The 4497-nt window shown below is 38.8% G+C and overlaps 1 long non-coding RNA gene across 1 annotated transcript in view; it reads left to right on the forward strand.

The window, feature by feature from the left end:
• The window catches only part of LOC107103638, a 7179-nt gene extending 2850 nt beyond the window's left edge, over positions 1-4329 (forward strand). Inside the window, exons 2-3 of the long non-coding RNA XR_001482191.1 lie at positions 2189-2286; positions 3913-4329. This is a non-coding gene — a long non-coding RNA (uncharacterized LOC107103638). The remainder of the gene's footprint in view (positions 1-2188; positions 2287-3912) is intronic.
• The last annotated feature ends 168 nt before the right edge of the window (positions 4330-4497 follow it).

Here is a 4497-nt window from a genome sequence, read left to right on the forward strand (position 1 = left end):
TGAGTAGAAAATGAAGGCTAATCATGTTTTGGGTGTACTATTCCTTTAACGGAGGGATAGTTGACCTCTGGCTTAAATCTCTCTGAAACATCATTTTTTATTTACAAATGACCCTTTTGAATGCTGAAACCTGCGCTAATGAAGACACAATGATTCAGTCCATTTGCTGTGTTTTTATTATGTTAGTGGGGTTTCAGCTTCACGCAGCTGAAGCTCCTCCCACTTGATGATGCGGTCCAGGTGTGAGCTCTCCACCTGAACTACCTGCAGGAGGAAATCACTGCGGACACTGCGCTCGGTCTGATCGCAAAATAGGATTAATAGATGGGAAGAATTCAGGGATATCAGCACAGAAGTGAAGCTTAGATTGTGACGGTTTGATGTTTTAGATATTTCTGTTCAGTTTTTACTTTCCTTTCAGATTTACGTTATTCTTTGCTGTTGATATTTAGAATAATATCTTATTTTAACTCTTAGTTTAATCCAGCAGACTCAGGTGGAGGCATCAACAATCACCTGGATCAAAGACTACCTGACAGGTTGTTAGACTGAAGGCTCAGCAGTACAGGAGCACCACAGGGGACGATACTCTATCCATTCCTTTTTAAGAATTATTCTCATTATTTCATCAATCTGATAGATTATGAGAGATTAATTCATCAATCTGTTAAATTAGGAGGGATTAATGAATCTATTCAGCAATCCTTCATGTCTTTATGGAGTCCAGTGGATGGTTGGTAGGTGAACGAACGGTTTTAGGAGAAATGCATCTTGTTTTGATCTTATTTTTATTAATTTTGTATTTATTTTTTTATGCAAGAGCTCGTCTGGAAAAGAGCAAAAGTCTCTTTGTTTGCTTTGACTGTAGAAATGAATGCGGTTTCATCAGCTTTCATCCGGTATCAATGGAAACGTTCATGATGTGATAAAAGCGCTTTACAGAGAAAACGCTGCTGGGATGCAAACTCATCATTTAGGAACAGACTGGTTTTTAATGGCAGGCTGTTCTATTTCAGCAGGGCGAATCTATAGAAATAATCCAGCTCTGGAATGTCCTTCATGACATTCCTTTGATTGCTGGAAATGAGGAAAAACTTCAAGCTATGTTGATCTGATGAGATTATGGTGCAGAAAGCGGCGTCTCACCATCACAGGTGGTTCATTTGAGTCTTTCCAACATTCAGTTTGGCTCGCTAAAGTTTTCCCATCATTATAAACATATTGGTGAGAAGATTCTAGCAGATTCTGCTGGAGGAGCTTTATGTTCTCCCATAAATGAAATGAAGTCAGGTTCGACTTTTCTACAAAGCTGGTTGAGTCTGATGTTTTCTGCTGCAGGAGTCTGAGGCTGTGGAGACATTTCTGGTTTCTGGAGGTGTTTTCCAGCTCATCATTAATATTCTGCTATAGAAGGGGAAGCAGGATGGCAGCCATGTTTAATAAAATATGCGAATGTGATGGAGGAAGGGCTTTATTGGGATGGATCAGATGTTCAGCTCTGCTGCAGATTCTGACACGCATAGAAAAATGCTTAGAAATCTTTAGAAATGTAATAAAAATGCTGTGAAAGGTTCGCTGGAAGCCACAGCATACACCCCAAAAACAATGTAGAAATACGTACAAAAAGTCTTAAATTAAGTGTATTTAGCCTTAAATTTAGCAGGTAAATAAGATGAATGAGTGTTTTTACTCTTAAAATACGATGATGAGATAACAAGCACTTCAAATTAAAACAATGTAATTGTTTTTTCCTATTTTAAATGTAAATTGTTTCGTTTCCTTAGTAAAATGTCTCACTTATCTCCTCAATTCAAGAAAAAAAAATTAGATTTGAATTTTTTGCAGTGTAGAAAAAATGCTCAGAATGATTATGATACAGAACAGAACACTGGAAAAAACTCAAAATCTAGATTAGTCATTTTTTCTTAAAATGACTAATCTAGATCTATCTAAAATAAGTTAAATTTGTTCTCGGATTGAGGAGGTAAAAACGACATTTTGCCACATGAACAAGAACATTTATACTTAAAATAAGAAAACACAATTGCTTTGTCTTTTTTAAAGTGCATATTATCTAATTATCTTATTTTAAGAGGAAAAATATTCATTCCATTGTCAAATTATTTCATTTACCTACTCAAATTAATGATAAATACAATTAATTTAAGAAATGTTTCCTTATTTCTAGATGTTTTTTCCAGTGAAGGATCTGTTTGCTCAGGGAGGAACCAGCAGCCGCTGTGGAAGTGGGTCCATTTAAAGCCACACAGGAACTTTAGGTTTGAGGTAATTTTCTTTTTGAATTAATTCATTAAAAAAACTGCTGCTGAGATAAATAAATAAAGTGAATTTAATTGAATTGAATCCTGCAGATTGAGTTTGAATGGGATGTTTTTGTGTTAAAGGCCCACAGGATGAACTTCATTTCCCATGGATTTTATTAGGACAGTATTTCTCACGTGGCTGTTGTATTTTATTATTTGATGGTGTGTCATAAGCGCAGCAGGGCCGGGCACTAAATAATCAATTAATCAATCAGCTGGGTTTGCTCACCAGCGGCTGCGTCCAGAGGCCCGAACAGAAACATGGAGGACGGGAATGCTGCGTTAGCAGAGACAAAGCTGACATTCCTGAGTAATTAGAACATCTGTCCCATTTCTCCGGTCCACCTGAGACCCCCCAACAGCCAGGGGGGGACCGGCTCCCATCTGTGAATGCTAAGGCAGCGCCGCGGCCCTGAATGCAGGTCGGCCCTAACACTCTGCAGGCATCATTGTTCAAACTCTGACGTTTAAATTGGGATCCCACTTTAAAGGAGCAGGAGATGACGAGACCTTCAAGGAGCCGAGGAACTTCTCTGGTTTCCATAGCAACCAGTAAACCGAACATCAAAAACACCTGCATTAGATCAATGCTGGTAGCCGAATATTATCAGCTCCTTCATGGAGCTGAAATTACAAAAACTATGGAGGTAAATTAAGAGATTTTAACTGAATCCAAACTGATCCTGTTAGAAAACAATGAAAGAAAAAACTCTTTGATCTGGGATTTAAATGACAGGTCCTGATCAAAAACAACAACAAGATTTTTTAATTTATTATCTAAAATCAGTTTAATCCCATCCAAATGAAATGGCTTATTTTATAATTTATTCATATTTGCAAAAGTATTTATATGATATTTTAAAACTACCCAAATGTCTGTTCATGTTCTATTATAAATGTCTTTTATTTGGTTTGATTTTCCGGCTTTATTTGTTGATTGTAACGCATCTGCAGCTACTGAGCACTTTCTATTATTGTGCTAGCAATTAGCTAACAATAACAACTGACCCTGATACCATGGAAACGGGGTCACGACCTCTTGCATGGCACACATGCATGCGGAGCAGAAGTGAAATGAAACACCAACGGTGGGATTTTAGGTTCCCATGAAGATGACTGCCTGCTTTATTTTGGTGCCATCAACTGTGTCCAGATGTGTTATTAGTGGGATTAACAGGCAGCGGCGTAACGAAGGCGAGGAATAACTTCCCTATTAGCGTAATGCATCTTAAATTACACAAATGGAGAGTTAATTGACCTATTTAGGTTGGAGGCTTAAAGCTAAAAATCTGCTGTTACTCATTTTCTTCTACTCTCCTCATTTATTTCAGCATCTGCTCTAAAACCTTTTGCAAAGATTAAATCCTGGATGTGACTGAAGAGAAAACAGAGGAAAGAATTCAAATGTCTTTGAGGAGCAGTTTTTTTTTCAGACTTTCACATGAAAAACAGAAAAGAATGAAAAAGACCAAGCTTTGACTTTTCCCTCCATGTTTGCTGATAATAAAAGTCCTGTTTTCATTGTTCTAATGTAATAATATATTCTTTCATTCATGTTTTTATTGACAGAGACGATGTCTATTATCAGTTCAAGCTGAACTCTCCTCTCTGTCGCTCTATTGGAGCTGATTCCAGTTCCTCCCAGAAGGCCAGATGTGGAGTCCGGCTGCTTCTGGATGCTGATTGGATGGAAGCTGTAAAGCTGCTGAAGCCTCTCAGATAAACACAACTTAACGTTTTCATTCTTTCATCGTTTCTACACTGAAAAACTCTTTTATTAAAGTCAGGATTGGAGGTTTGTTTCTGCTTCTCTCTGACCTTTCAGAGCCGTTTCTTAGGCTCCATCTAGTGGCTGAAAGTTCAGCTCTTCATTTAGGAGACGACTCCCTCAGTCTGAGCTCATCTGGAGCAGATATGGCCTCACAGTGGAAGCTGGAAGAAGGATAGAAATGGAACTTTATTGATCTCACACTGGTTAAATTCCCTCTCTGCATTTAACCCATCCCCTTGGGGAGCCGTGGGCTGCCATTGTGCGCCACATAGGGAGCAGTGTGGGGTCTTGCTCAGGGACCCAGATGGCAGTCTGTGGGCATCAAACCAGGTACTTGCAACCTTCTCAGAGCACAGAGTGCTGCTCTAACCACTTTAGCGGACAGTGGTCCGGATCCGGACC

This window comes from Cyprinodon variegatus, unplaced genomic scaffold, assembly GCF_000732505.1.
Source record: "Cyprinodon variegatus isolate N-32 unplaced genomic scaffold, C_variegatus-1.0 Scaffold1494, whole genome shotgun sequence".
In the NCBI taxonomy this organism is placed as follows: Eukaryota; Metazoa; Chordata; class Actinopteri; order Cyprinodontiformes; family Cyprinodontidae; genus Cyprinodon; species Cyprinodon variegatus.